The following is a 15,924-nucleotide window of genomic DNA, read 5'->3' on the forward strand; positions in this document are numbered from 1 at the left end:
TGCTTGGACAACGATTGTCCTTCCTTTGTGCCGAAATGACAACTTTGGCAACTGTTGTTGTAGACACAATGCAATGTTCGCTTGGCTTATCATTGTCATTGGTCTTCTTCGTATCAACACCAGTAACATTATAGCAGTGTTGTCAGTTACTCCTCTACTAACAAGCAGTTCAACTACGTTCTGTAGCCTCATGCTATGCTCACAATTGGATACCTCCAACACCATGTAGCCATTAACAGCAATATTGTGGTCGCATGGTAGGCAATATGTGAGGCGTCGACTTCCGTGAACATCACTGGCCTTTTGCGACCTCGCACTCAAGGCGTTCCTTGTCAGTGGTTCAGTCTGCCTGTGTCAGCGGTTGTGTTGAGTCTCACTGCTGTCTGCTGTAAGCAATCTTTGCTGGGTAAGTTAAGCCCCTTCTTGTTGTAGATTGCATATGTTGCGCTCAAAAGCTGACAGTCTGCCGAGAGATCTTTCGCAGAAGTGATATTGGACGGAGCTGTGTGTCAGAAAGTGAAATACGTTATAGGTATGTTCTCGGAGCTTCAGCATACAGATGAAAGGCGATACAAAATTTTAAGCAATTAGCGGTTTTGTCCGACAGATCTTGCATTCAGACGATGTGTAGTTACTGCTGGATCACGTACGTCGACGTGCCATAACACCTCGAGCAGAATACAATACATCCTCTAGGAACTGCCGCAACCTACAGGGCAGCCAGTTTCTGTAGAAGAGCTGGACTTTTAGTATTGTCAGCGTGACTGTGTTATTTGTTCCATGTTACAATTGGCACTGACTTAGACTGTGCAGCGGCCAGCCGCAAGCCAGGTTTTATATCAGTGTACTCGTACGTCTTGTAACTCAATAATTCTTACTCGCTTATCTGATTGTCATTTCAAGAAGGAAAGAAAAATTCGGAGTAGGTTTTAAAATCCATGGAGAAGAAATAAAAACTTTGAGGTTTGCCGATGACATTGTAATTCTGTCAGAGACAGCAAAGGAATTGGAAGAGCAGTTGAACGGAATGGACAGTGTCATGAAAGGAGGGTATAAGATGAACATCAACAAAAGCAAAACGAGGATAATGGAATGTAGTCGAATTAAGTCGGGTGATGCTGAGGGAATTAGATTAGGAAATGAGACACTTAAAGTAGTAAAGGAGTTTTGCTATTTGGGGAGCAAAATAACTGGTGATGGTCGAAGTAGAGAGGATATAAAATGTAGACTGGCAATGGCAAGGAAAGCGTTTCTGAAGAAGAGAAATTTGTTAACAGCGAGTATAGATTTAAGTGTCAGGAAGTCGTTTCTGGAAGTATTTGTATGGAGTGTAGCCATGTATGGAAGTGAAACATAGACGATAACTAGTTTGGACAAGAAGAGAACAGAAGCTTTCGAAATGTGGTGCTACAGAAGAATGCTGAAGATTAGATGGGTAGATGATATAACTAATGAGGAGGTATTGAATAGGATTGGGGAGAAGAGAAGTTTGTGGCACAACTTGACTAGAAGAAGGGATCGGTTGGTAGGACATGTTCTGAGGCATCAAGGGATCACCAATTTAGTACTGGAGGGCAGCGTGGAGGGTAAAAATCGTAGAGGGAGACCAAGAGATGAATACACTAAACAGATTCAGAAGGATGTAGGTTGCAGTAGGTACTGGGAGATGAAGAAGCTTGCACAGGATAGAGTAGCATGGAGAGCTGCATGAAACCAGTCTCAGGAATGAAGACCACAACAAGAACTTTTTCTGCAGCTTACTCGACATTATTTTCATCCTATTTACGTCGTGACCTCTCCATATTGACCTGTTAGAGAAAAAAGCGTAAAAATTAAATTCTTTCTGATATATGTTCTTTCCGGTATACGACTCCGAATTTTCTTTCTCACTTACAACCCGAACGTATTGCCGTGGGAATTTTACATTCCCATTGTTGTTACTTGTTCTGAAAATTATCAAAGCCTAGTACTTGAAGAATACTGTCACTCGTATTTAAAGATATAATGACAATGTAAACTTACTTACTTGCAAATTAAACACAACATTCCACAGTTACGTTGGTCCACCGAAAAACTCAATAGAAGCCGACAGCTTCTTGCCACTCACAAACGCACTATTGTTTTGGTTTATCAACATATGTCCGCTCGCACTGGCAGTTTAGGTGGTTCCACTGCCGCTGAAGCTTAGAAACAGCTCTTGGTGGACACAATCCGCTGTCCAGTACTAAGCGAATTTTTCCGACTAATACTCTTTTTGCGTGGGGTGAGTCACTTGGAGATTACTCTCCATTTTTCTTCGGTTGTTGCGTGTTTTTATAATGTTTAATGCAAATGTTTTCATCGCACCTGAAGAATAGCGACGCCGGTCATACATTTTGTATTTTTAGTTGAAAGTTAAACGCTTACAGGGAAGCAGTGATTACTGCCTGTGCTTTTTAAACTTCATAACATACGCGAGATGCTACGCCAGACCAATCCTTCTTCTACGAAAAGCGAATGCGTGTACAGTTTTGCGGTTTATAATGCTCAGTGGTGACCAACGGGAATAATCGCGTCTGTAACTACATACATATGATAAACCACTTTCGCTGTTCATTTAGGCAGATACGTGCTTACATTTCATTACATGTATGAAAACTGTCTTCTCTGAAATTCACTATACAATCACGAGGAAAAGAACTCGTTATTGCAGTTGGGGGTAACATTCATCGCTTAATCTCTCACTGAAATGTATAAACGAATTTTATTGTAAAATTAAACGTGACTTCAGTAAGTGCTTTTTCTGCATATTAGTTATTCTGTGACTGTTTAATGAAGTGTTTCGAGGATTAACAAATATCTGTATCTTTTTGCTTTACTTTCATTTGAAGTAGTATTGCTATCCTCACATTTTGTACGTCACACTTGCAAACTAAAGACTGACTTTATTTATGTTTGAAAACGAAACGCCTGAGGAAATTTATGTTATCAAATTCCGATATTACTGCGTGCCAGGAAACAAAGATGTTGTGGGATCGAATACCTGCAAGGCCAAGGAAATTTTGTTTCCGTTTAATCTAGGCTTCATATCTCGGCGATATGAGGAGTATCCTGGAACCATGCGTGGTTCGCACTGCACGTTAAACCGTAGGTCCCCTTTCCCTGGTTGGATGACTGCGGTAGGGTTGAGACACGCAAGTCGCCGAAATGGCGTACAAGTGAAAGACTTACACACGGCGATTGACCTACACGCAGTTTCAACATGAAAGTTAAAGTAGAGATTGGTAAGGAAACTTAAATTCTGAACTGTCTACGAGTGTTTTAGTCGCACTGTATCCGCATAGATCAGAGAGTTTTGGTGAGATCGTGGCAGAGCACTATGGCTACTGTCTGTTGAATGTCGGACTAAGAGTAATAACGCAGATGTTTTTGCTGATATACTGAAAAGAGTGTGCCATTTGGGAGCGTTTACCGATCTATGAACCACTGACGCTGTTTAATGGTTCTGAATGTTGTTTTTTGAGTACTGTTGCTTGCAAACGGGTGGCGCTAGAAGAGCAACAAACTGATAGCAAATACGTACTGAGAATCAGAGTAGCCACTTGCCATGAATGTCCTAATGCGTCTTTTTTGTTTTGCTTTTTTAGTTACATCGTGGAATTTCCACAATTAATGCTACACCATTTCTTTGCTCTTTACTGACACTTACATCAAAATTCACAACTTATCGCTTTATATGTTTCTTTATATTGTATCTGACACTTAATATCCAAGTAACCGTTAGCTTGTTTTCTGGTATTTCACGTTTCGGAAATGTGCACAACATACGGGAGAAGAAGTTCAAACTACACAAGTAAGATCTCAAAATAACATTAGATAAATACTACACCTACATGCACGTTGACTACAGACTATTACTCATACGGTAAAGATGACTGTTAACCTTGATCAATGAAAAATGGTAGCATTTCGAAAAGACTGATTTTCTCGCAACAAAGTATGAGTATCACACTTGTATGAATCATCGTCAGGAATTCATTCACAGGTGTCCATAAGGGAGAGAGAGGGAGCGAAAGATTAGATTAGATTAGATTAGATTAGCTGAGATTAGATTAGTACTTGTGCCATAGATCATGAATATGGCACTTCATAATGATGTGGAACGTGTCAGGTTAATAAAAGGTGTCCATACGAGATATTACATTACACAAAATATTACATGACACTTAATTTTTTTGTGGGTGTTGGGGAAATTGCCCACTTACTATATCCAAAAATTCTAATGAATAGAAGGAGGTGCCATTAAGAAATTCTTTTAATTTCCTTTTAAATGCTATATGGCTATCTGTCAGACTTTTGATGCTATAATTAGGTAAGTGACCAAAGACTTTTATGGCAGCATAATTTACCCGCTTCTGAGCCAAAGTTAGATTTAACCTTGAGTAGTGAAGATCATCCTTTCTCGTAGTGTTGTAGCTATGTACACTGATATTACTTTTTAATTCGTTCGGATTGTTAATAACAAATTTCATAAGTGAATATATATATTGTGAGGCTACAGTGAAGATCCCTAGCTCTTTAAATAAGTGCCTGCAGGATGGTCTTGGATGAGCTCCAGCAATTATTCTGATTACACGCTTTTGTGCAATGAACACTCTTTTACTCAATGATGAGTTACCCCAGAATACAATGGCATACGAAAGCAGAGAATGAAAATAGGCGTGGTAAGCTAATTTACTGAGATGCATATCGCCGAATGGCAAGTCATTGATATATATTAAGAACAGCAGAGGACCCAAGGCCGAACCTTGCGGCACCCAATTCTTGATTGTTCCCCAATTTGAGAAATCACCAGTTTATTTTAGAAATCACCAGAGAGTGCATTCCCTCCTCCCCGCCATTCCCTTCTACAATCTGCATGACAGAACTTTCATTCACGATTTATCGCGATTCCTCTAATTGTCTCTTTTAACCAGTGGCTTGTGGCATGATACGAGTCGAAACTGACCAACTCATTTTCATAAAAAAATGGCAATATTTGAGTAACTGTTGAATCCCAAAATGTTCGAAACACGGAAAGGGCTTCAGTCTCAATGGCTGCGGGTCGAACACAGGAAGAACGTAGATCCAGGTGCCATCGGTATAACAATTGTAAATTGTCGTAGCTATGTCGGGAAAGAAAGAAAGCACTGATGTTCAAATCTACTGAAAGCTGGCTAAAGCAGTGGATAATATCAATCGAAATTTTTCCGTAAGACCTAACTGTTTTCAGGAAGGATAAACTAAATACAGCTGGCGGTGGCGTGTTTGTTGCAGTCAGAAGTAGTTTATCTCATAGCAAAACTGAAGCAGATAGTTCCTGTCAGTTGCTATGGGCCGACCTTTATGGCCGAGCGGTTCTAGGCGCTTCATTCCGGAACCGCGCAGCTGTGCGGTCGCAGGTTCGAATCCTGCCTTGGGCATGGTTGTGTGTGCTGTCCTTAGGTTAGTTTGGTTTAAGTAGTTCTAAGTCTAGGGGACTGATGACCTCAGATGTTAAGTCCCATATTGCTTAGAACCATTTGAACCATTTTTTTTATTTACTATGGGTAGAAGTCATTATAAGAAAAGGGAATAAAATAATAACTGGATCTTGTTACGAACCTCCCAACTCAGTTTTTTTATTTTTATTTCGAGTCAAAAACATTACAACAATATTTACAATATATACAATATAACAAATCAGGTCAAATCATAAAAGAACAAACTAAACGGTATTAGCCCAAAATTGTGCAACGGCAGCAGCATTGTCTGAAACATCAACAAGCTCTTGTGTGGAACATGATACAGGACATCTAGGACAGTTAATTAAATGTTTGGTTGTCTGTTCTTCTCCGCAGTCACACAAGGTGGAAGATTCCTTCATGAAGCCCCATTTAAACAGATTGTCCTTAGTTCGTCCGACGCCACTCCTGAGCCGATTTAGAGACTTCCACACTGTCCAGACTTGATTTCCACCAGGAGGAAGGGTCTCAGAAGGAGTCATCCAATCGTTACTGTCAGATTTTGCTGTCCACTGAGATAGTCTGGCTGCTCCAGTCCGACCGGTGAGGGGTGTAGTAGTTCTCATGAAGCTCCTCCTAGATTTGAGTCTACTAATTGGTAGCTGGTATCCATGTAGCAGGTGATCGGTGTTATGATCTGCTTTATGTCTCTCAAGTTTGGCTGCGACTTCACGCCTTATGTCTGGAGGAGCAATACCTGCTAGTTTATGGAGTTTATCAATAGGTGTAGCTTTGAGGCATCCCGTTACTGTCCTGCAGGTTTCGTTCAGGGCCACATCAACCTGCTTTGCATGAGATGACTTGTACCATACAGGACATGCGTATTCAGCTGCGGAATAACACAAGGCCAAGGCTGATGTTCTTAGTAGTTTGGGATCTGCACCCCAAACGCTGCCAGTGAGCTTCCGCAGGATGTTGTTACGAGCAGCAACTTTCTGCTTGGTGTTAGTGCAGTGTTTTCTGTAGGTCAACGTTCGATCTAAGGTGACACCCAGATATTTGGGGTAGAAACAATGTTCAAGCTCTTGATCTTCCCAAAACACTGTAAGTTTTCTATAGGCCTCTCGATTGCGTAGGTGGAAAGCACAAACTTGAGTTTTAGCAGGGTTCGGTCTTAAGTTATTGACTCTGTAGTACTCAGATAGGTCCTTGAGAGCAACAGTAAGCTGGTTTTCTACTGTGTCAAAATCTCTGGCTTGTGTGACTAAGGCAAGATCATCTGCATAGATGAAACTCTTTGTAAGAGAAGGTTGAGGCTGGTCATTTGTAAATATGTTGAACAATATGGGGGAAAGGACACTACCCTGAGGCAAGCCATTCCTTTGACTTCTCCATCTACTCTTTCTTCCTTGGAACTCCACATAGAATCGCCGGTTTTCCAAAAGTGTCTGCACAGTTCTGGTGAAATTAATGTCTCTAGTGATGTAGTAGACTTTGTGCAATAATTGTCGATGTTGAATGGTGTCATATGCTGCTGTGAGATCCACGAAGACAGCCCCGGAAATGTATCCTTTTTCATATCCCTCTTCAATATGTTCAGTCAGATTAAGGACTTGTGCTGTACAATTCTTTCCAGGTCGGAAACCTGCTTGTTGAGGTATGAGTTGTTTTTCAACAATGGGAGTGAGTCTATTTAGCAACATTCTTTCATAGATTTTATACAAATGGCAAAGGAGCGAAATCGGTCGGTAGTTCTTGGGATCAGCTGCACCCTTTCCAGGTTTTAGTAAGGGAATAACTTTAGTTTTCCTCCAGATGGCAGGGATCTGTTTCCGCTTCAGACAGCCATTATAGAATTGCAGAAGCCATCTTTCCGTGATGGGACCAAAATGTTTAATTTGCTCAATCATTAGGTCGTCTAGACCAGGCGCTTTACCATTTTTGCATTTCTGAATTGCGGTTCTGAGTTCTTGTAAGATGAAGTCATTTGATATATGGTTGTTTTCACGTTCAGGTTCTCTTTTGAGTTTTGTTCTATCTTTAGAACAATTGACCCTTCCATTCTGAACTAGATGATGAGCAATTTGATCTGGTGCAATGTTTGCATGGCCATGATTGTGGACAGGGTCGTTGTTCAGGCGTCGCAGCAACTGCCAGGCTTTCTGACTGCTTTTAGACATATCAAGGTTCTCGAGTAGCTCTATCCATCGTTCTTTTTTGGATTTGGCTAAGGCTGAGGATAAATTTTGGCCAGCAGTTAAGGTTTCAATGCTGTAAGGATTATCATTGAAAAGTTGGATATAGTTATGTAGATGCTCAGTTGATACAATTGCTGAAAGGTTTAAAGAAAACTCGAGTCTAATTTCAAACACGTATCCAACCCAACCAATTATAGATGGTGATGGCTTCAATTTACCCTCGATGTGTTGGCAAAAGTACATGTTTAAATCCGGGGGTACGCATAAAGCACCATCCGAAATTGTGCTTAGCACGCATTCTCTGAAAATTATTTCGAGTTGTTAATTCGAATAGTACACGTTTCTTAAAAAAACACTTGACCTCTTAACAACAAATTAGCTAATAACTACCATCAAAAGGGATACAGGGATTAGTGAACACAGGTTATTTTAGCGAGACTGACTGCTGTAACTCCCAAATCCACCAAAAATAAACGACAAATATAACTCTTCATAAAAGCAGATGAAAACTCCCATGACGCCTTCCTGAGAGACAATATCCACTCCTCGCAATTTGACAATGTAACTGTAGAACAGATGTGACTTGAATTCAAAGAAATAGTGTCGCCTGCAATTAAGAGATTTATACCAAATAAGTTAAGAAACGACGGAGCTGATTTCCCATACACGAAGTAGGTAAGAACGCTGTTGCGGAAGCAACAAAAAAAGCATGCAGAATTTAAACGAACGCGAAACTCCAAGTTTTAACTATCTTATTCAGAAGCTCGAAGTTTAGCGCGGACGAACCACACGAAACTTTGTCTCGAAATGTGGCAGAAAATCTAGAGAAATTCTGGTCGTATGTAAAGAATGTTAGCGACAAGACACAATCAATGTGTTCTTTGCGCGGTAACAATGAAAATACTATCGACGGCAGTGCTGTTAAAGCAGAGTTACTAAACATAGCCTTCCGAAGTTCCTTCACTAAATAAGACGAAATAAATATTTCAGAATTCGAATCAAGAACAGCTGATGGAATAGCTCCATGCTCAACAATCATATACAATCGTTCCTTCGACGATAGATCCGTAGCCAAAGAATGGAAGTTGCGCAGGTCACACCGGTATTCAAGAAAGGCAGTAGGAGTAATCCACTAAATTAGAGGCCCATATCATTAACGACGATATGCAGCAGGATTCTGGAACATGTATTATGTTCGAACGTTATGAACTACCTTTAAGAGAACGGAAGATTGACATAGTCAAGACGGATTTAGAAAACGTAGTTCTTGTGAAACATAACTAGGTCTTAACTCACACGAAGTGTCGAGCGCTTTCGATAAAGGACTTCAAATTGAGTCCGTATTTTTAGATTTCCAGAAGGCTTTTGACACTGTACCTCACAAGAGGCTTGCAATTAAAGTGCGTGCTTTTGGAATATCGTCTCAGTTATGCCACTGGATTCGTGATTTCCTGTCAGAGAGCTCACAGTTCGCAGTAACTGACGGAATGTCATCGAGTGAAACAGAAGTTATTTCTACTGTTTGCCAAGGTAGTGTTACAAGGCCTCTGTTGTTCTTTATCTGTATAAACGATTTCGGAAGCAATCTGAGCAGCCGTCTTACGTTGTTGATAGATGATGCTATCGTCTAGTAAAGTCATCAAAAGATCAAACACAATTGCAAAGCGATTTAGATAAGATCGTGCAGATATTGGCAGTTGACCCTAATAATGAAAAGTGTGAGGTTACCTGCATGAGTGCTAAAAGGCATCCGTTAATATTCGGTTACACCATAAATCAACCAGATCTCAAGACCGTAAATTCAGCTAAATATCTGGGATTACAATTACGTACAATTTCGATTGTAAAGGACGCACAGAAAATGTGGGAAGGCGAACAAAGAAAGCGTCTTGTTGGCACAACACTTAGGTTTTGCAACACATCTACTAGAGAGACTGTCTACATTACGCTTGTCCGTCCTCTTTTGGAGTACCACTGTGCGGTATGGAATCCTTACCAGATACGATTAACGGAGCATATCGAGGCAATTCAAAGAAGGGCAGCACGTTTTGTATTATAGAGAAATATGGGAGAGAGTGTCACTAACATGATACAGGATTTGTAGTGGACATCGTTATAACAAAGGCGTTTCTCGTTGCGGAGGGAACTTCCCACGCTATTTCAATCATCAACTCCCTCCTCCGAATGCAACAATATTTTGGTGATGCCGACCTGCTTAGGGAGGAATGATCATCATAAGAAAATAAGGGAAATCAGAGCTCGCACGGAAAGATATAGGTATTGGTTTTTCCGTGCGCTGTTCGAGACTGGAATAATAGATAATTATTGTGAAGTTGGTTCGTTGAATCAACTGCCAGGCACTTAAGTGTGATTTGCAGAGTAGCAATTCGATGTAGATTCGAAATACTAATTTTAGTTTTAGAGAAAGCCGCCTCGAATTGAAAACTAGGAAAAACTACGTTAGCTGTCGACGTACATAATCTAGAGATATAATAGAAGTATAGATGATGCTGTCCACTATTAGGAAACGAAGTTGATAGTCGTAAGTGTGCACTAATCAGCAAGAACTAAACTACTGTTGTACTGTGAGCCAGCAGAAAAAGGAATGCCAACAAAAGGAAACGCAAAAAAATTAGGAAGAAAGGACATTATAGTACATCAGAATATGTTTCTAAAAAGACTTTATTACAGAAATGGCCTCATTTAACAACTGCTGCAAGTAGCATCCAATATGAACATTATGGCAGGTATCACGATGTTGGTATATGTGCCCAATTAATGTATGTACTTTTTCTTTAAATGCGAACCAAAAGTTGTTTTATTACTACCTTCGCCACAATGTTCTTTAAAGCGGACATCAAAAGAATTGCCCCTTTGGCCAACATAAAATATTGAACAGTTGCTACATTTTATACCTCGTACTATACTCATTTTACTGTGAGTGTTTTTTGTGAACTGCCCTTTCTTCATGACGTACTATACGTCAAACTCGATTGTCAGGACGGCAGATTTCAATTCTTTTATTCTTAGTAAAAGGACAATCAATCTTATTCGCTTTTCCTCTGTAAATCAGCTCAACGAATGTCATTTTTCGACTTGAAGGTATACGGTTTATCAAGACTGTTCAAATTTTTTGTGTGACAGTAAAATAAATAACAGCGAAAATACACTTTTTAGAGAAAAGGGCAAAGAAATCTAGGTTAGTGTCTCTACCCCAACTTGGCACTATTAAACTAAACTAAACTAAACTACACTCCGTCCGAATAGGCCCTGAAGGCCCAGTGGTACCGAGCGGCCGCCGTGTCATCTTCAGACCACAGGCATCACTCTATGCGGATATGGAGAGTAGAGATGTAGAGATGGGTAGTTCGCGAACAAACGGGTGCAAAGGAACGGTTCACCAAGATGACCGAAAGGATCGAGGAACGAATTCCAAGGAACGATCGGTTCATAGTTCACTTCCGTCCCGGCGGTCTACTTATAGTTCCCGGGAACGAGGAACGATCGGTTAATAGTTCACTTCGGTGGCGGCGGTCTACTTATAGTTCCCGGGAACGAGGAACGATCGGTTCGTAGTTCACTAGTTCACTTCGGTCGCGGCCGTCAATTCGGCAGTTCTCGTTCCAGCCTCGGTCGCGTGCTCGTCTCAGTTTCGGTCTGCCTCGGCCGCACTCGTCGTTCTTCGCATGACCACCTGTCTCAGTTCCACTGCCGACTGCTCCTAGTTAGTTCAGTATCCGGTTGTTCATTTCGTTCACTGCGCTCGCCTATTTTACATGTGTTCCAAACTGTTCTTGCACTTGGTTCTGGCTATTCAGCGCCCACGACCGATAATCAAAAAGTATTTTATAGTTACGTAAATTACATAAAAATCACGTTGTATGTAATAGGTACGTCTTTTCAGGTAACAAAAGGGCATATCAGCTCACTTCATTATATCGATGAACAGCAGAAGACATACTTATAACAAGGCAAGTTTTTTTGTTATTCATATATTTTTTGGTTTCATCGACTTTATTTAGCAACTAACTTTCAATAATTTGCTTAATTTTTAGTGTAATAAAGTTCATATAAAACGATTTTCGTGTATCTTTCATATACAAAACATTATATTTAGGAAGGCTCTAATTATTTTTAAGTTTGGTTGTTTCCAATTTGCATTACCTGCTGGTTTGGTTTCTATGGAAAAAAAGTGGGTTATGGGTCATTTTGGCTCAGTAGCAAAAGCGGTGCCTCTCCATTTGAAAAGACGTAGATTGCCATAGAATCGTATTTACTTATTATCGCAAAAACATTTGTTCAGAAGGAGCTTTCAAACCAAAAACTTCATATCTGCGAACTTAATTATTATTATTATTGCTGCATTAGCTTTAATAATGCAAGATAAAAACCTAATTTTTACTAAGCGTGTGACGCAGGTATGATGAGAAAACCACATTTTATTTTATGCTTCCATAAAGTCTACTCCGCCTACGAACTCAGAGACAACGTGAAGTATATATAGGGTGTAAACGATTGCCGACCGCGGCGGCCACGCGGTTCTAGGCGCTGCAGTCGGGAACGCGCGACTGCTACGGTCGCAGGTTCGAATCCTGCCTCGGGCATGGATGTGTGTGATGTCCTTAGGTTAGTTAGGTTTAAGTAGTTCTAAGTTCTTGGGGACTGATGACCTCAGATGTTCAGTCCCATAGTGCCCAGAGCCATTTGAACTATTTTGTAAACGATTATTGTTTACAACGTAGCATAGCTATGTAGTTGAAGTCGAAACGAAGACTTTTATACAATACACTTGTGGTCTATTAAGTTGGGAAACAGCCACCAACAGGTTTACAAGACTACATGTGCTATAGGCCATGCGCGTCGCGTGAGATTTTCATGTTCTCTTCTCCAGCTCTCTACTCATCATCATCGACAGTTTCGCCATTGTTGCTTGCATTAGCTTGTTATTTCTTCACTGCCTAATTATTACATGTTTGTCTGTTTGTTGTATCTGCTCATAACGGCCAACACATCGTCCGTAATTGGCGAGCAGTCTGTACTCGGGACCGGTTTTCCGTGCGCCACCCTATATTATTTCCCTGCGATCAGCCACACAACGCTACAGTTGGCTAAACGAGAGGTTCAGCAGAATCACAGAAATTACTTCTAAAAGTGTGTAAGAATTCTGTAATGAAAAAAACTCTATACTCCAGGGGGGGGGGGGGGGCGGGGAGGCAAGTGCCCCCCTCTTGGTGCCCCCATCCTTCAGTCACCTACACTACTAGTTTTCAGTTTTTCATAAGAATCATATACCAAGCACAAATGAACGGTGAACGAGTAAAAGTGAACGGTTCCCAAAAAAGAACGATCAGCAGTGAACTAGTTCCCAAGGATGAACGAGTTTGCCCATCTCTAATGGAGAGGCACGTGGTCAACACTCCGCTCTCCCGGCATGTTGTCAGTTTTCGTGACCGGAGCCGCTACTTCTCAGTCAAGTAGCTCCTCAGTTTGCCTCACAAGGGCTGAGTGCACCCCGCTTGCCAACAGCGCTGGACAGACCAGATGGTCACCCATCCGAGTGCTAGCCCAGCCCGACAGCGCTTAATTTCGGAGATCTGATGGGAATCGGTGTTACCACTGCGGCAAGGCCGTTGGCCTTCTTGGCACAACATCTGACAAAATTGTGCCAGTATTTGGGCGTACCAAGATAGGAATTAGAATTCGAAACGAAAATAATCTTTTTGGCATTGTAATTCATAACAACGAGAAAACTGAGTCACAGGACAAATCAAGAGTGTATACAGCTAATTGCTAGACACGCAATAAGGCTAACAGGACGCGCGTTCAATATTAGACTGAAAGAACATCGTAGAAAAAGAGAGCGTAAAAAAAGTTCCTTATTTTAAGATGTGGGGGTGTGGACCAAAACAAGACAAAAATGTCCGGTAAGCAACTGCTCTAAAATGCATACCTTAAGAGCTATGAGTAGTTCTTTATCTTCGCTTCTGTGAAACACGTCTCTTCCATTGCAAGCCCTTTGCTATTACGAACAGACTAAAGAATACAGCTAACAAATGACGACACATTCCTCAGTTATTGTCTATCTGTACAGCGGTCAGTAAACATCTATTAGTACAGATTCACAGTTCTCGCTGCGTGACGCGCATAGATTACTTCTAATGGAACTAAGTTTGTGCCTCGATAAGTTCGTAAGATGTTTCACATAGTGTTTTATCTATGTACTTACCAGTACAATGGAAGCCTGTAATTCCATAGCTGAAACAGTAAATATACTCTTCCGTTATAAAATGAAAGCAACTCTCGAGCCCGTGCCCCTATGCTGGAAAGTATCCAGAACGCAGGGTACCATCTGCACAATTACTGAGCCGTACTTTTTAGCGATTAGTATACTGCTTCCGTAGCTCAGTAGATCGTGCCAGACCTGACATCAGTTGTACTCCTGTTGTGGAGGAGCGAGTATTGCAACAAATGGAAGAAGATCCTAGAGCTAGTGCACGTAGAATTTCAGCATCTACCGGGGTTAGTCATCCTGTAGTCTGGGCGATCCTGGATGCACAGTTGCTGTGCCTATATCGTGTACAGCATGTTCAAACCGTATGGTCACGCGATCGCGCTGCCGGAACGCGGCTATGCCTGTTGCGAAGATGTAATGACTGTCAACTTTTCACGAGGTAGATGCTGCTCACAAATTACATTAGTATAAAGCAAGAAGGGATTGTCAATGTTAAACAAGTGAGGCATCTCCAGCCCGTCCGGTTGGCCGTGCGGTCTAACGCACGGCTTTCCGGGTGGGAAGGAGCGCCTGGTCCCCGGCAAGAATCCGCCCGGCGGACTTGTGTCGAGGTCCGATGAACCGGCCAGTCTGTGGATGGTTTTTAGGCGGTTTTCCATCTGCCTCGGCGAATTCTGGCTGGGTCCCCTTATTCCGCCTTATTTACACTATGTCGGCGATTGCTGCGCAAACAAGTTCTCCACGTACGCGTACACCACCATTAGTCTACCACGCAAACATAGGGGTTACACTCGTCTGGTGTGACACGTTCCCTGGGGGGTCCACCGGGGGCCGAACAGCACAATAACCCTCGGTTCGGTGTGGGGCGTCGGAGGAGTGAAGTGGACTGCGGTAGTCGTCGTGGGGTTGTGGACCACTGCGGCTGAGGCGGGGACGGAGCCTCTCCGTCGTTTCTAGGTCCCCAGTTAACATACAATACCATACATACAAGGCATCTCCACCGTTTCGCAATTAATGTGTTGTAGGGATTATTGACGATAGGATAAGATGACCTTACATACTACCAAAAGTCTGACAGGTACAAGTTATCATGAGGTCCTTCTAAACGAGTTGCCTCTCCAGCTTGAGGAGGTGCCATTCCAACAGCAGCTGGAGATGTGGTTCACGCATGTTGAAGCACCCGTCCATTTTCTCCAAAATGCTTGACAACAGGTCACATTGGATTAGCTGGAGATGTCCAGCACTTTGGCCAGCTTCTTCCTCCTATCTCAAGCTCTTGGATTTTTCGTTTTGGGAACACTTGAGATCTTTGTTATGAAAGTCGTATTACTGATATACAAACACTACAGGAACATGTCATCACTGTCTGCCATGCATACGTGACGAGTCTCTAGATTTTCTGGATGTGCGTGATTCTCTAAGTCGTGGAATAGAAGCGTGCATTATTCTGAATGGATACTATATCGAGCACTTCCTTTATCAATTGCTCATCAGTGCAGCTTATAAGCTTACTGCAAGGGGCTGTCAAATGAAAAGCGAACACCCGCCACAACAGCACTGTGGAATGGTTACGCTCAAAAGACATCACCACACGCATTCAGACACTTATCCCACGGGAAGAGGAGACAGTCAATTCCTGTTTGACAGAAATCTATCGGTCGCTGACGGATCCCAGCTGCACCCACTCTCGCACTTCCTCGTCCGATTGAAACTGACATCCATGCATATCTTTCTTCAGGACGCCAAAGATGTGAAAATCACACGGAGAAAGATCCGTGCTGTACGGAGGATGTTGCATTCTTTCCCAACCAAATAGCTGAAGCGTAGCCTTCGTCCGATTGGCAGATTGGCGTTATCGTGCAGAGGGGTGAATCCGTCCGACAGGATTCCGACAGACCGAAGGCAAGTGGTAAAGCTAACAATGGAAATATCTCACATCCCCCCGCTAAAGAAATCCAAAGTAGGTCACACAAGGTACGGTAATGTCATGATAACCTTCTTCTTTGATTGCAGGGGCCCTCTGCTCGTCGAA

At 42.0% G+C, this 15,924-nt stretch overlaps 1 pseudogene; it reads right to left on the reverse strand.

Annotated features, from left to right (window-relative positions):
- Nucleotides 1-13,177: 13,177 nt before the first annotated feature.
- LOC124709480 lies at nucleotides 13,178-13,295 on the reverse strand (annotated as a pseudogene).
- Nucleotides 13,296-15,924: the final 2,629 nt, after the last annotated feature.

This window comes from Schistocerca piceifrons, chromosome 7 (assembly GCF_021461385.2).
Source record: "Schistocerca piceifrons isolate TAMUIC-IGC-003096 chromosome 7, iqSchPice1.1, whole genome shotgun sequence".
Classification (NCBI taxonomy): Eukaryota; Metazoa; Arthropoda; class Insecta; order Orthoptera; family Acrididae; genus Schistocerca; species Schistocerca piceifrons.